Source organism: Monodelphis domestica, chromosome 2 (assembly GCF_027887165.1).
Source record: "Monodelphis domestica isolate mMonDom1 chromosome 2, mMonDom1.pri, whole genome shotgun sequence".
NCBI classification, from domain to species: Eukaryota; Metazoa; Chordata; class Mammalia; order Didelphimorphia; family Didelphidae; genus Monodelphis; species Monodelphis domestica.
Window position 1 is genome coordinate 18,667,931 of NC_077228.1, and position 16,991 is coordinate 18,684,921.

Consider the following 16,991-nt stretch of genomic DNA (forward strand, 5'->3'; position numbering starts at 1 on the left):
TGTGCAAATGAGAGATATACACCACAAACTAGAGGAGAACAGGAGAAAGAACTTTTATTTCTTTAAAATTAGGATTATTAAATTAAAATTAGGATAAGCTTCTTATAGAAGGGGGGATTTTAGCTGAGAATTGAAGGAAGCATGGAAAAATAGGTCAGTGAGTGAGAGAATCCAAACTCCACTTTACCTGAGTGTGTGTCCCTCCACCCCCACCACTAGGGCCTGCCAACCTTCTTGGCATAATTCCTTAAAAAGAATCCACAACTAAACATGTCTCCTTCAGAAGGAATAGGGCTGCTTTTTGAACCCTATTGAGGATCAAAGAGCTGCTAGATGTCATCAATATTTATATGGTTCATTAAATAATAGTCTGTACAAATATTATTTGAAATGCACCCACAGGAAATCTCAGACTTCTTGTCTGGTTCTTCGACAAACAGACTAGCTTTTGGTGGAAGGAAGGAAGGAAGGAAGGAAGGAAGGAAGGAAGGAAGGAAGGAAGGAAGGAAGGAAGGAAGGAAGGAAGGAAGGAAGGAAGGAAGGAAGGAAGGAAGGAAGGAAGGAAGGAAGGAAGGAAGGAAGGAAGGAAGGAAGGAAGGAAGGAAGGAAGGAAGGAAGGAAGGAAGGAGGGAGGAAGGGAGGGAGGGAGGAAGAGAGGAAGGGAGGGAGGAAGAGAGGAAGAGAGGGAAGGACGGAGGGAAGGAGGAAATAGAAAAAAGGAAGGGGATTATGGTAAATAAAAACATTATGGCAATTCAAGGGAAGGTACAAACTCCATGATGAAATTGGGTCCTGAGAGCTTGAGAATTAAAATAATAAAATAAAATGAATGACTAGCAGGAGATTGGTTCACTGAAGCCACAATGATCCAGCTTAGACCAACTTACCTTCTCTTCCTTTCTGGGTATTAAGTGCTGGTCCTCTCAAGAGTCTAAGATGGAGAAGGCCTTTTAATGTAGGGGTCACTAGTTGGCCAGATCTGGGATATTTCTCCTCTCTAGGACAGATCTAGTGGCTCTATCTGTGGAAACAGCAGGCACTGGCAAGGACCAGCCCAGGGTTCTCTAAACTTTAACCTTTGGAACTCCATGGACTGCCCATTCAAAGTACACATGGAGGAAGGCTGCTCAGACTTAGAATAAGTAGTCAAGGACTGAACTACATGGAGGGAAAATGGAGGCAGAGGCTTGGTGTCAGGAAAAAAGCTGCCTAATGGTGAAAACTGCCCCAAAGTAGAACAAACCAAATGTTCTAAGAGGACTTCAAGCAAAGGCTACATGACCACTGGGTGGAAAAGCTAGAGGTATGGATGGGAATAGAGGCCTTTCACAGTGGATAAAGCACTGGGTTTAGAGTAAAGAAAACCTGAGTTCAATTCCAACCTCAGACACTTATTAGACATGCAACCCTAATAAGTCATTTCTCCTCTGTCTGCCTCCGTTTTCTAAGCTGGAGATAATAAGGCCACCTACCTCTCAGGGCTGTTGTGAGGATCAAATGAGATCTGATTTGTACAGGATAGGTCCTTTGCATAGGTCCTGGCACACAGTAGGTGCTTAATAAATACCAGCTATTGTTATCATCATTAGTGAGGAAAGAAGGCTGGGCAAGGAGTCAGGCGATGTGAAGATACAGAAGAGAAGGGTTCTATGAATCTAAGATGAGGAACCATTTATCCAGGCTTCGCTTTCTACCTGAATCCTTTCCTCATCTCCAAGCTCTCCCCCTACCCCAGCTCCCAATGTCCTCCATCTCTAAACAATCTTGTAACTACTTTGGATTTCTCTTCACATGGTGAAACCTCCTCCAATAAAATAGAAGCTCTCTGACACCGAGGACTTTAGGTCCCTAAGTCTTGTCTTGTGGATGGACAGAATCTAGGCATAGGGCTCTCTCCATCACACCACATTGTCTCTCAAATACTCCGCTGGTTGTTCACTTTTAATGGCCCCACATAGGGACTTGAGGGAGATTTGAGATAAAGGAATTATTTACTGTGTCCAAATACAGTAGAGGGCAATGCTCTGAGAGGGACACACCCCTGTTCTATCAAGGACTATCCCTGTGGGGCCCTGGACAAGTCTTTATGACAACTTTCTGACACAGATCACACCTTGGTTTCCTCATTTGTAACATGAGAGGATTGGACCATGAGCCTACTATTTGGGAGAATCAAATTTTGATCAACCAATCTGACCATCCCTAGGAGAAGGTAGGGAAGATGCTAGGAGAACTGGAGAGAATACAAGGATAGAGAAACCACAGGAGGCATTGGTAAAGCTCAGTCAACAGAAGAGAAGATTGGTGTGTGAGAATGGGGCTAAGTCTTGAGACATTTGAGCAGTTATTCAGCAGAAGAGGGATTCTGCTTTTCCTTTGGGGCTCCAAAGAACAGAATTAGAAAACAGGTGAAAGTTATTCTATTTGTAGATGGAAATAGAGCCAGAATTGGATTACAAGTCTTCTAACTTTAAATTTATTGCTAGAATGGTATGGTTGATACCTGAAAAGCTAGATGGAGCAGTGGAGAGAGTGCTGGCCCTGAATTCAGGAAGATCTGAGTTCAAATTTGGCCTCATATACTTACTAACTGTGTGACCCTGGGCAAGTCACATCACCCTGCTCCCTCCATTCCTCATCTATAAAATAAGTGGGAGAAGGAAATGCCAAACCTCTCTAGTATCTTTGCCAAGAAAACCCCAAATAGGGTCACAGAGTCACACATGACAGGAACAACTGAATAACAAGAACATGTGGGCAGCTGGGTAGCACAGTGGATTGAGAGCCAGGCCTAGAGACGGGAGGTCCGAGGTTCAAATCTGGCTTCAGCCACTTCCCAGCTGTGTGACCCTGGGCAAGTCACTTGACCCCCATTGCCTAGCTCTTTCCACTCTTCTGCCTTGGAGCCAATACACAGTATTGACTCCAAGACGGAAGGTAAGGGTTTAAAAAAAAAAAAGAACGTGTTGTCATAGATAAGTTTTCATTGCTCTCAACAATTTTTTAGAACTGTGAAGTACAGAGAAGGTGCTAATTAGTATCAGCAGAAGGACTTCACTTATCTGGGAGTTCCTGTTCTCAATGAAATCACAGGGACTCCTTACCCAAGTGGGCTAGTCTAGAGAGCCACTAAGGTCCATTCCAACCCTCAAATCAGGTAATTTTTGATTCTGTAATCTTTTGAGTATGACACATGTAGTGGGATATTAGGACACCTGTTTATCCTTTTCTTCTACAAGATCTTGATTTGCTACAAGAACTTCCTAATTTTTACTACTGTCCAAAAAAAATGGAATAAGCTCCATTGAATCCTTCATCATGAGAGATCTTGAAGTAGGGATTCAATGATTCCTTGTCAGAGAAAGAAAATCTAAATTCCTTTTCCAGATACAGATGGGACAAACTCACCTCTAAGAGTCCCTCTGAATCTGGGATTCACAGGTGGAAGAAGAGATTAGACACAGCCCAGATAACTCTAAAATGTAAAGGAGTCATTGGGTCCTGCCCCCTGCCTATATGCCTACACAGAGCTGCCCAAGTCTTTTCTCAGATATATACCACATTTCTGGTCTTTTGGTAAACATGAATTCAGACCTTTGTTTACCAGATATTATGGATTAGGTGTAATAAAGTTACTAACTTCGCCAACTTTTCACCTCAATCTCTTCCCTTTTAATATTCAATTTAGATCACTCAAGATAAAAAGGGATTCAGGCTCAAAGATCATCGGATAGCTACTGATGCACAGCCTGAAGATACCCAGGATTCAGAGGGGCTTTTCTGTCTATTCCTTATTCAGATCTACAAGTCCATTGGAATGATCCTGCCCTCTACTTCCTCCTTGTTCCCTCCCACCTCTGGAGCTCCAAGGACAAAACAGCTGGAGTTAGAGCAGAGCAGAGAGGAGGAAGGAAATACCATTTGGAGAGACAAGTCCTGTCACTCTCCCCTTCTCATGCCATACCCAAAAGACAGAGGATTGGATTTAAAGTCAGAGGAGCTGAGTTTGACTTCTGCCTCCCCTTCTCATGACACGTGTAGTCTTAGTCAATGTGTTCCTTAGCCTTGCTGAGCCTCAGATTTCTCACAGGGAGCAGAGCAGAGTGGGTGGAGAGGGCCCTCCACTGAGTTCAATCTTATCTTACACACTGACTATCTGGCTGAGCCTGAGACAAATCCCTTAACTTTTCAGATCCTCAGTTTCTTCATCTGTAAAATGAAGAGGTTACATTGTACAGCTTCTAAGGCCCCTTCCAGACCAAAATCTACGAGCTACAAGATATAAAATAAATATATTTGTTTGATCTCTTAAAGCTCAAAGAAGGTTCTTTACCTGTGAACTTTCTTTTTTTAAATATATTGATGACTATTTTGGGATATTTGGTTTCTTTTGTAATCCTCTTTATTTTAATTTTTTTGTTGTTGAGAAACATGATTCTGAGAAGAAGGCCATTGACTTTACCAGAATGCCAAAGGGGTTTAAGACACCAAACGGTTAAGCACCCCTGATCTCTAGCCATATCTGGGCACAGGCTATTCTTCCTGATTTCCCTATATCCCCTTTCCTGACAGCAATTCCTCTGGCATCCATACTCAAGGCTCCCTCTTTTCTCATTTCTCCTACCCATCCCTCAAGATCAGATCAAATCTCAATTTTAGAGGCTATGTTGACAAGTTAGAGGATGGCCAAGAAACTGGAAGGGACTGGAGACCAGGAGAACCAAGATTTGACTGGAATTTGGAAGATGCTCAAAAGCCTGATGAAGGGAAGACTTATGGGAAGTGTGGAATTGATTTTTAAATACTTGAATGGTTTATCTGCCTAGGATGAACTAGACTTGTTCCACTCAGTTGTAGTGAGAAGAACTAGGAACAATGGGCAGGTTTAGGATTGGATTGGAGAAATACTAACAATCAGAGACAGACAGTAGTGTGCTCTTTTGGGAGGTGGTGGGTCCTATACCAGCAGAGGTCTCCAAGCAGAGGTTGGATGGCTGACTCCATTGTTGGGTGAGGTATACAGGATATCCTCATTAAGTTGGAAGTCTCTTCCAACCCTGCAACTTTCAAGAAGTGATACCTCCTCTAGAAGCCTCCTTTAGCAAGAGGCCAGATCAGAGGATGTGTAGTGCCCCAACCTGCTGTGAATCCTATGACCTGTGTCTTCTCTAAACTCTTACTGCCCTCTTGTCAGAACCACATCACTCAGGACTCAGTGGAACTTTGGGTACAGAAACAGCTGATATAATTGCAGACTTAGCTACTGCAATAGATTTTAAACTATAAAGATGAAACAAGGCAGAGTAGACAGAGGGCTGTCTGGGAGTTCGTATCTATTGGGAAGGATAATATGTACAGAAATTAATATATATAAAATAAATACGAGGTCATCTGGAGCCATAATCTGGGAGGGAAGATTATAGGATCATAGACTGAGAGCTAGAAGGGCCCTTCAGGTCCCTTAGGGCCCTTTAAAAAGGCCATGTTTATGAGTTAACGTTTGAGCCAAGCTTCAAAGGAAGTTAGGGATTCCAAGAGATGGAGGCAAGGAGGGAGAGCATTCCAGGCATAATTAAAAGGCTTTCATCTCCCACCTCAATTAAGGTAATCACCAGGTGTTACATGGTTCTGGAGGGAATGGGGGAGCCTATGGAAGGCATGGAGACAAGGAGAGAGCAATGATGATAGTCATAATAAATCAATCCATCAACAAATATTTCTTAAGAGCCTGCTATGTGGCAAGTATTGTGTTAAGCACTGGGGATACCGAGACAATAAAAGAATTCTCTCGCTTTTGAGAAAGAATTCTCAATACATTTCTGAGACAACAGGTACATCTGAATCTGTATATATGTGTGTGTTTGTGTCTGTGTATACAGAGTAAATAAAAATCAATACAAACTTGTTTAATTTAAGGTAGATTAGGAGAAAGGGAACTAGCATTCGGGAAGTCCTGGAAAAGAGTTCTAAGTAAATTTACATGGTGCCTTGTCATAAAGCATAGATAGAGATGAGACCAAAAGTGGAAGCAGCCTTCTTTCGTCCTTTAGAAAATAAATTGGACCATGAAGGTCTCTTCCAGTTCTAATGTTCGATGCACCTATTATTATTTCATGATATACCAAAGTAAGGCAGAAATGATACCAGAAATGGAGACAGGAAGGTTAAGTATGAGTCCATGAGATGATTTCATCTTAGAGTCCATACTATGTATTGGTTCCAAGGCAGAAGAGAGGTAAAGACTAGGCAAAGGGAGTTAAGGGACTTGCCCAGGGTCACACAGCTGGGAAGTGTCTGACGCCAGATTTGAATCCAAGGTCTCTAAACTTCACTCTCTGCCCATGGAACCACCTGGCTGCCCCCTCTTGGGCCTATTTCATATAGAACTTTGACTTGATAAATTCAAGTTCACTATAAATATATCTAGGTTTGGAAGGGCCATTAGCAATCACCTAATCCAATCCCCTTGATTTACATGTAAGGAAACTGAGGCCCAGGAAAATGACTTACCAATTGTCACATGGATTGCAAATGACAGAAGCAAGATTTAAACCCAATAATCCTTACCACAAATCAGGCCACAAAGAGGTCTGTGAGTTATGAATTTTAGAGCTGGAATGGATCTCAGAACCCATTTTTGCACAAATTGTCTAGTGGACAGAATGAGTGAGTTGCCAAAGGCCACCCTCTTCCCCTAGCTGGAACAGTTGAGGCTAGAATTCAGATCTCCTAACTCCTGGGATGTCATTCTTTGTACTATGCCAAGTCATCACATCATAACCTCAGATTTCCACAGAAAGGGAAGTATTGACCCACAGGGAGTCTGCTTGAGTCAAGAATAGATCCCAGATCAGCTGCCTCCCAGTCTTTGCTTCTACCAAAAGGCCCAAGAATCTGGCTTTGATTTCTGAACTGGACTCATCCTTAAAAGATACGTACATTTGTTTGGCCTGAAAGTTCCAAAGAAAATTGTCCTGTGAATCTCTTCTATTTTTTAAAGAAGGATGTGCTGCCCCACTGAAGGCAAAGGGAGATCCAGTCACCTCTAAGATCCATGTGACTCGGTTTACCCTTTGCTGTTGCTGGTGACATAGCTCAAGGGACATAGAAGGAAATGTCTGTGGACATGGGATGGGGCCCAATAGGAGCACATCATGCATAACAAACCAAAACAGAGAAAGAAAGCACAGCAAGAGGCCATTCTAGACCAGGCACTTTGGTGCAATCCCTTCCCCACCAACTCACAGACTGGGGATGGGTTGAGCAGGATCTTTGTACCTACAAATAGATTCAAAGTGAGGAGGTCACAGGACCTAGGAAAAGGTGAAAGTTCAGAAGCAATCAGCAACTTGCTATGACTTGGACCCCAAAAGAGAGAAGGCTTCCAGTTATAGATTCTATTCTAGTCTGAAGATGAAAGAGGAATATCTGGGGAAGAAATCCCAGATCAAAGAGGAATCTGAATCTCTGAATCAACTCTGAATCTACTCTGAAAACTACTCTGAATCAACAGAGCCTCCCAAATGGCTAATTGTGGCTAAGTCTGATAGCATCCTATTGTTGCTCAGCTCTAGCTCAATAATTTACAGAACCAGACCAGAACAGCAGCAATCAGATTTGGTCCTAGATCAGATCACTTTGGGAACAATGAAAGCTTGCAAATCCCCAGTCTGAGTTGTACCTGAGATCCCAGAATAACATAATAGCCAGCACTCCATGGAAATAACAACTAAACTAGCCAAGACATTCCTTCCCAAATGGTACAGAAATGTGTCCCTACATCAAATCTGAAGTCAGGAAAGAAGCTGAAAGAAAGAATGAGCAAATGAAGGGTAGAAATAATTCCACCATAAAAAGATATTACTGTAACAATGACACTCAAGGCACACACCCAAAAAGGATTGACTCCAAAACATCTACAAGCAAAGTCTCAAAGAAAAATGCATCAGGGACACAAATTCAACTAGAATTCTGGGAAAATGTGAAATAAGAGTTAAAACTTTTTTTTTTTTAATGAAACAAAACATCTAGAAGGTGGAATGGAAAAAAAGAGATATGGAAGAAAGAATTAGAATGGGAATTAACAGTTTGGCACAAGAAATGCAAATACTTGTTCTAACAATAAACTCTCTGAAAACTAAAATGAACCAAATAGAAGCCAATAACTCTTAGAAATGATAAGAAATATTAAATTAAAACCAAAAGATTAAAAAATAAGGAAAACATTAAGCTATTTCATGGCAAAAACAAGTGAACTGAAAAACAGATGAAGAGAAAAACATTAAGAACTATTTAACTACCCAAATGCCATTACCAATAAAAAGCCTTTTAAATATAATATTTCAAGGAATCTTAAAAGAAAAACAATGCCCAGATATCTTGGAAACAGAAGGCAAAATGGAAATAGGATTTACTGGTCATCTCTAGGAAAAAAACCTTAAAATAACAAGTCTCAAGAGCATTATATTTAAAATCCAGAGCTTTCAAATCAAAAGGGATGGGGGAATGCTATAAGTTGCCAGATTCAAGTATGGAGTAATCATAGCCAGGATCACACAGGATTCAGCAGCCACCACTATAAAGAAGCACAAAGCTTGGAAGATGATATTAAAGAAGTTAAAAAATACTACATGAACGCTAAGAATAATTTAATCAGAAAAAATAAAATCCCTTATGGGGAAAAAAAAGGATTTTCAGTGGAATAGAAAATGTCCAGACTCCCTGATTAAAATACCACAGCTATTTTGAGGTTTAAATACTTCTAAGTGTTCAAACACTTCTAAAAGATTAAAAGAAAGGAAGGCTAAAGAAAAGTATAGATTATCTATATATAAGAAGAAAGAAAAGGGAGGAGGACCAGCCAACACTTGAATGACCCTGAACTGCTCAATGAAGGGGAAAATACACACAGTTGGGTACAGAAATACATCGCACTCGACAGAGAAATAGAATGCTTTGGAGAGAAAGAAGAATGAAAAATCAGAACAAAGATGGATTACCGGGGGGGGGGGGGGTATTCCTAAGCAAAACAATCCCTAAGAAGGTAGCAAAAATTGAGGTGGCAAAAATTGGAATCTGAGGGTATGCCCATAAATTGGAGAATGACCAAACAAGTTATATAGTATGCAAATTGAACAGAATATTATTATGCTATAAGAAATGTTGACAGGAATAGTTTCAGAGAAACCTGAGAAGATTTGCATGAACTGATACAGAGTGAAGTGAGTAGAATCAAGCCAACAATGTATACACTGATATGATGGGATAAATAGAAATTAAGAATTCTGATCAGTGTAATAATGGCCAACTACAGTTCCAGAGTTCTGACGATGAAACATGGTAACCACCTACTGACAAAGAGATAAAGAACTTGGAATGCAGAATGAAAGATATTGTTCAATGTAGCCAATGAAGAAATTTATTTTGCTTAACTATACATGCTTGTAACTGAGATTTTGGTTTTCTTTTGATTAAAATGGGAAGGAGGGGAAGGAAAAGAAGGTAAATTTTTGCTGATTAAAAAATATATATAATTTTTAAAGCATTCTGAGATGGGTCCATAAGCTCTACCAGAATAGCTAAAAAAATCCAGGATATAAACAAAGTTTAAGAATGTCTGCCCTAAAGGAACAGCATTACATGCAATTAGCATCCTGGATGAAATCCACTGCACTTACCTCTTACCAGATAGCCACCAATGGAAGCAACACACAAACAACCCAACTAGCCATAATTACCTCTGGCAAGCTCAGGCCAGTTCTAGGTAAGACAACAAGAACAATATTTTCATTAGAGTTTGCAAAACCCCTTCCTCTGTAATAACCCCCCCCCCCAGATGTAGGTCTGGTTCTCTGGCCCATTTCAGTGTTGGCCCCACTTGTTCAGTCTTGAGTTGTAATTTCAGGGGTAAAAGTGACATAACTAAGGAATGAGGCCTCAAGGATTAAAAAAAAGGATTTAAAAAAGGTAAAAAAAATATTGCAGGAAAGCTTGCCATTCCTGGAACAAGGCCCTGTCACAATTCTTGGGGAAAGAGGACAAATTACAGATAGAACTCATTAAAGGGAGATAAGGGTTATCCAACCCAATATCCAACCCTTTAAAGTTTGCAAAGGGCAACACTACCCTTCATTAATGCCCCAGTCCTGGGTCTCTTCAGGGAAGGCAATAGTGACTCTGGGTTTTTGAAGACTATGCCAAGGCAACACCAAGTCTGATGGGCTTCATCATTTAGAAGGAAAAGCTTTGAGTTCCTAACTAGTGGTAGATTCATGTCAAACATCAGAGGACTAGCCTAGCTAAGAAAAGAAAGATTTTTCACCATAGGAGCATAGAACTGGAGCTGGAAAGGACCTTAGAGGCCATCTAATACAATCCTTTAATTTTACACTTGAGGAAACTGAGGCCCAGAGAAGTTAAGGAACAAGATCATAGTTTGAAAGCTAGAAGAGAAGTGAAAGGTCAGCAAGCTCAAATCCTACTTATTTTACAGATGGAAAAAATGATATTGGACACTAAATGACTTACTCAAGATCATATGGGTAGGAAGAAGAATGGAAAGTATCATTCAAATTCTTTCTCCAAATTCAATGTTATTTCCATTACATCATATAGTAAAAAATAGAATTTTTGAGAAAGACCTAGAAGACATGAAATGGAAATACTCATATTTGTTAATGCTTACCAAGTTCATAGAAATGAAAGAGAGAATTTTTTTAAAAGGTATGATAGGTGTCAGTCAAGAAAACATTCAATGCCATGGAACCATATGTATTTTGAATTATAAGACACCAGAAATCAACTAGTCAGAGATGATGAATGGACTTCATCTATGTTGTGCACAATAAGCAGCTTTCTCATTGGCTTCTCTGCCCCCCATTTTTCATTTTCTACTCATTTATAAACAATTCTCCAAAGAATTATAATCTATTAACAATCCTATGAAAGAATCCTCAGAATCACTAATAATAAGAAAAGTATGAGTCAAAAGTTTTACTGCACAGCTTAGCAAATTGGCAAAGTTGAGAATAGTTAAGTGCTAAAGGATTGTGGAAAAATTGGCACACAGATATGCCCTTGATAGATTTATGATTTGGCCCAACCCTTCTGGGAAGCAACTAAGAATTGTGCTAAGAAAAAGACTCCAATGGCCATCCTCTTTGGTTCAGTTGTCCTACTATTGGGAAGACATTCCTAAGAGGTTCAATAATGAAAAAGAATTACCAATACACTCAAAACTATTTCGAGTAGCATTTTTTTAATATCAAAGACCCAGAACAAAGAAAATGCCCATCAACTCAGAGATGCCTAAGAAATTATGGTATATAAATATAATGGAATTATTATAGAGGCATAAGACAATAGATATGACGAACACAGAGAAGGAATGGATACAGACAGAAGTAAACAGAACCAGGAAAACTATATACATAATGATGATGACAATTTTCTTCCCATTGAATGTTTTGATATGATAATAAACTTGGTCCCAAAGAAGCAAAATAAGAATGTATATTCTTCCCTTTTTAAAAAAAAGTTGGGAAACTATCATTGAGGAATACTCCATAGATCAGACTTTTTCAATATGTTCATTCATTTTCCTGGCCACTTTTTCATTTCTATTCTTTATTGAGGAGAATGATTTGTCTTCTTTTTTTATTCCCCCCTAGGATAACTTTGAGAGAGGTAGCTTTAGAATCAGGGCGTTGTTTTAGGCAAGAGAGAGGCTGGTACAGATTGTCATTTAGGACATAAAAATGGCTACAATATAAGTTGATCATTTTTTTTACCCACAGAGGTGCCAACAACCAATTTCTGAAAGGACGGGATCATTTTCCATAAGATTAACTTCACAAGGTCAGAGAAGTACCTTCCAACGTTCCTGACTTCCTTTATTACCAGTTATGGATTTAACCCATGCCCGTGTCTACTTGTAAATCTCTCTTGAACCCTCTGATCCACTTACCCTGCTACTAGTCACAAAAGGGTCTAAGAGAGATAGAAAAGTCTCATATAGGACCAAAAAAAAATCAAAGCAGCATTTTTTATGGTACAAAAAAAGGCGTACACCCACCAGTTGAAGAATGATTCAATAAATTGCAGTAAAAAGAATACAATGGAATATTTTATTATATATAGGTTATATATAATATTATGTATATAATATATATTTACATAATATATATTATATAATAAATAATATATATAATTTTATAATATATACAATTGAAATACATAATATATATAATTATTCTATAAGGAACAACCTAAATATATATATAATATAGATTCTATAAGGAACAAATATGACACATATAGCATATAATATATAGAAATCTATAATATACACAATCTAAATATATATAATAAATTATATATATAATAAATTATATATATATAATTATTCTATAAGGAACAAATGTGACATGTGTAGCATATAATATATAAATCTCTAATATATGAGATCTAAATATATATAATAAATAACATATACATATAATTATTCTATAAGGAACAAATGTGACACATGTAGCATATAATATATAAATCTATAATATATACAATCTAAATATATATAATAAATTATATTATATATATAATTATTCTATAAGGAACAAATGTGACACATGTAGCATATAATATATAAATCTATAATATATACAATCTAAATATATATAATAAATAACATATATATATAATTATTCTACAAGGAACAAATGTGACACATGTAGCATATAATATATAAATCTATAATATATACAATCTAAATATATATATAATAAATTATATATATATATAATTATTCTATAAGGAACAAATGTGACACATGTAGCATATAATATGTAAATCTAAAATATATGCAATCTAAATATATATAATAAATAATATATATAATTATTCTATAAGGAACAAATATGACACATCTAGCATATGTGACACACATAGACATATATAATGTGGTACGACAAAGTAACGCTGGATATCCTCCCCTCCCTGACTCCTGTCCTCAAGGACACACTGCCTCAATCTATGGCAAAACCAAACTCAAAACATCCAAAGCAGAACTCAGTACTTTTCGCCCCAAACCCTCTCCTTTTTGGAACTTCCCTGGCTGTGTCCAGGACTCCACTGCCCTCCCAGTCACCTAAGCTCATAATCCTTTTGTCATCATCAATTCCTCATTTTTGTTCACCTCACACAGTCAATCAATTGTCACTGTCAAGCAAAATCTTGTCATTTCTTTCTCTACAAGTTCTGAATATTTGTCCTTCTCTCCAATCACAGAGCCACCACTCAGTTGCAGATCCTCTTCAGCTCTCCCTCGACTGCTTTAATAGCCTTCTGACTGGTCACCCCACCTCATCTCTCCCCACTCCAGTTCATCCTCCACCCAAATGGCCAATTGGTTCCCCTCCAGTGTAAGTGATCACGTTACTTCCCTGCTCAATAAAGGTACGTGGCTCCCTACTAGTCCACTGGCCCTTTCCTGGCTCTTCCGGGTGTCTCTAATGCTCTCCCTCCCCAGCTCTCATGTTAGAGACAAATGGCGTACTTCTCCTACCCTCCCAAACCACAAAGTACAGTCATCCCAGAGAACAACTACATTATCTAATCATGCAGCCCAAACTGTCCACGGGCTCCTTTCTCCCAGTGACTTCATCTTCTCGCCTTGCTTCCCCCTTTCTTTCCACTATAACAATATGTTGGTAGTGACTGTCCTCTAATTCTTAACCCTCAAAATTGAGCCATGTTTATTTCTTGATTGATGTATATGAAAACGAGTGAGGGAGCCCACGCAGGGGAAAAAACAAAAACAAGACTTTTTTGGTGGTTCTACGTTCTGGATTTTTCTTGCAACATCTGTCAAGGGACTGGAAAGGAGACTCTAACAGGGTAAGAAAGTGGTACAACGGAGAGCACGCTGACTCAGAATCAGGAGATCTGCTGGAATTCCATCTCAGAAACTTACAAGGTATGTTAATAATTATAATAAGATTAAATAACCAACAGTTATATAGAGTGTTTACTCTGCACAAGGCACTGCTAAATGCTTTACAACTGCCATTTCATTTGATCCTCATGACAACAATGGAAAGTAGGTGCTATTATTGTACCCATTTTACAAGTGAGGAAACTGAGGTAAGCAGAAGCTAAGTGACTTGCCCTGGGTCACACAGCCAGGAACTATCTGAGGTCAAATTTGAACTGACCCCAGGCCCAGCTCTCTATCCATGAGGCAAGTCATTTAACTTCTTAAACCTTTAATGCTCTCAAGTAGAAAAATAAGAACATGAATACTCGCATACTACCCACCAGACAGGATTTAGCAAAGAAACACATTTTGCATAAGAAAGGTGAGTTATTATCAGTGTGCTGGGTGACTCCCAAATCCCTGGGTTCATAGTTAAAGAAGCTGCTATGGGCAGGTCACTGGGGTTAGGTAGTAGGAGACAAAAAGAAGTCCAACAGTTCCTGCCCACAAGAACTGTCCATTCTGTTGGATATACAACTGAAAAGGGGGCATCATGCAATGAAAAGGGTCCTGGCACAGAGAGGAAGACTGAGTTTTAACTTTTCTCTCTGTGCCTGTTGACTGACTGCCTGATAGTCACATGGGACCCTGGACACATTTCTTCATCTCTCTCAGCCTCAGTTTCCCCCTCTGAAAAGTGAGGGAGTTGGACTAGATGACCTTCAAGTTTTCTTCCAGCTCTACATCTCTGGCCTTATATGTTTAAAAAAATACAGATTATGTAACAAAAAAAAATAAAATTTCAACTAGAAGGAGAGAGCCCTAACAATTGGAAGGATGAAGAAAGACTTCATGTAAGAAGTGACATTTAAGTTGAGACTTGATTGGGACTAGAAATCCAAAAATGTGGCAATTTAGGATCATGGGGTTCTAGAATCAGACCTGATGAGGGCTTTAGAGTCCATCTGGAGCCCAAACTCTGCATTTTGTAGAAGGCTGTGACCTCCAGAGAAGGGAAATGACTTGCCCAGGGTCTCACAGCTACTGTGGCAGAAGTAGAAATAGAGCCCAGGGCTGATTATTCCCTGGCATGGGCTCATTCTATAAACCCCAGGCTCTAAGGAAACAAATTATATAGTCACAAACTTTCCATTTGATTCAGTGAGCATTTATTAAGCACTTACTGTGGACAAAGGACTGTGCTTAGGATGAAGCAGGGAGAAATGACTCTCATTCAGTCTGCCAGCAGCTTCCCTAATGTCCTAGCTGTGGACACAGGGAAGGGGAATGGTGGCTATACTGGGGTCAAAGAAGATGGGAATAAAGAGGGTGAGGGGTGATGAACAGTTCCTAGAAAGGGATCCAAGAATCATTGAGAAAGGAGGGAATAGGGGTAGCAAGGTTGTTCAGTGGATAGAGCCTGGCCTGGAGACCAGAAGGTCCTGGGTTCAAATGTGACCTCAGATGATTCCTAGCTGTATGACCTTGGGCAAGTCACTTAACCTCCATTGCCTAGATCTTACTGCTCTTCTGCCTTGGAACCAGTACACAGTATAGATTCTAAGACAGAAGGTAAAGGTGAGAAAGAGAGAGAGACAGAGACAGAGACAGAGACAGAAAGAGACAGAGACAGAAAGAAAGGCAGAGACAGAGAGAGAGAGGAGGAATGAAGTAGGAGTCTGGTGAAAAGGAATAAGGATTGCACATTTGAGCCAGAAGAGATCTTAGAGTTCATCTGACTCAAGCAAAGCAGGAAGAGTGCGATGGGAAAAACAATGGATTTTAGGGTCAGGGGACCTGGACTGAAGTCCTGGCTGGCTCTGCCATTTCATATGTGTGTGAGACCTTGAGGAAGTCACTAGCCCACTGGACTGGAAGATGTTGGACCAGATGACCTTAGGGGCCTTCAAGATCTCAATTATGACTTGCACAAGGTCAAACAGAGGGGATGGGATGTGAGGTCACTTCCTAATCCTCCTCTTCCTCCTCCTCCTCATTCCCCATCTAGCTCTTTCCATGCCTTAGGAATGGGGAAGAAAAGGAGGGGGTCTGAGCCCTGGGGAGGAGGGACAAGGGTTCCCAGGGCATTGATTTAGAACTGGAAGGAATTGCAAAGGCCATTGAGGGCTGCCTCCTTATTTTACAGATCAGGAAACTAAGGCACGGGGAAGTCCCCAGGCTAGTTGTCACTGAGTGTCTGAAGCAGGATCTGAACCTAGCTCTCCTGGCTGGAAGGCTAATGAAGGCCACTTCATCAGGGAACTGGGGACAGAAGGCAGATGGAAGAGAAATAGAGGAGAAGCTGGGCTCAGAGGAGGAGAATGGAGCCGGGACGATGGCCCAAGAGGGGGAGGGGGCTGCGCACTGCTCAGGAGAAGTGACCCAGCCAAAAGCAGGGCGGAGGGCGGCGAGTGGCCTTTCAGGATCCAGGACTCTCCAGCAGAGGCCGGCAGCCCGGGCCTTGGGGCCGGTGTGAGCGAGGGGGTGCACGTGTTGGTGGGGGAGCATGTGGGTGTGTGCGCGCGCTCCGAGGGGCCCCCTGCACACCTACAGCAGGGTGGCCACGGGCTGTGGGAGGCCCCGAAAAGGGCCCGCTCCTCTCTCCCCGGCCGATCGCCCCCACCCGCTCGGTGTGACTCACTTACTTGCACGGCCCACAATGGCAGCGCCCCACCAAGTTTGCCTGACTTGGAGCTTTCCCCTCAGCTGGAGCCGCAGCAGCTGCCCAGCCCCCTCCGCAGGCCCGGGCCAAGCGCTTCCAGATTGGCCAGCTCGGCCTGCCGCGGGATTGGCCAGCCGGCTCCCCTCCTCCCTTCTCTCCTCCTCTTCCTTCCCCCCTCCCCCCCTCCTTTCCTCTCTTCGCGGTTAATTCATTTTGGCCCGCTCGGACCGCCGCCCCGCCCGGGGCTACTCTGTATCTTTTTCTTAAGGAAACAGTTACTTAGGCTGAGCTCTGCGGAGCTGTCCTGCGTTCTTGGCTGCCAGCTCGGGCTCACCTAAAGCCAGGCCCGACTCTTCT

At 40.9% G+C, this 16,991-nt stretch overlaps 1 protein-coding gene across 2 annotated transcripts in view; it reads right to left on the reverse strand.

The window, feature by feature from the left end:
• FGGY (FGGY carbohydrate kinase domain containing) overlaps positions 1-16,755 on the reverse strand; it is a 582,083-nt gene extending 565,328 nt beyond the window's left edge. For both annotated transcript variants that reach the window (XM_007480500.2, XM_007480498.2), the window contains exon 1: positions 16,618-16,755. The gene's annotated coding sequence lies outside the window, so the exon portion shown is untranslated. The remainder of the gene's footprint in view (positions 1-16,617) is intronic.
• Between the last annotated feature and the right edge of the window lie 236 nt (positions 16,756-16,991).